The sequence below is a fragment of the Molothrus ater genome, chromosome 14 (genome assembly GCF_012460135.2).
Source record: "Molothrus ater isolate BHLD 08-10-18 breed brown headed cowbird chromosome 14, BPBGC_Mater_1.1, whole genome shotgun sequence".
NCBI classification, from domain to species: Eukaryota; Metazoa; Chordata; class Aves; order Passeriformes; family Icteridae; genus Molothrus; species Molothrus ater.
In genome coordinates this window covers 19,172,624-19,172,941 of record NC_050491.2, presented here as the reverse complement: position 1 = coordinate 19,172,941, position 318 = coordinate 19,172,624, and positions in this window count along the sequence as shown.

The window sequence follows — 318 nt, the reverse complement described above, 5'->3', positions numbered from 1 at the left end:
CACACCCCAGTCAGTGTACTGGTTCTGGTTTCTCCAGGGCTGGGAGGAAGGACTGGATGGCTTCCCTGCTGCTCCCTGCCGCCTGGCTTTTTGATCCTCCTCCCTCTCTCCACAAACATGTCTTCCAAATGGCCAGCAAGCCTCAGACCGTTCTCTAAACTCTTCTCTTCTGTGACCAGACCCCTCAGGATTTCTCTGCTGACCCTGGCCCAGGTGCCCAGCACATCCCCTTGCAAAGGTCACAGCCTTAGCTGGGCTCCTGCGAATCATTTCTCTTCGCTCTTGTTTCCCCTACATCTCTTAGTCTTCCCCCATATG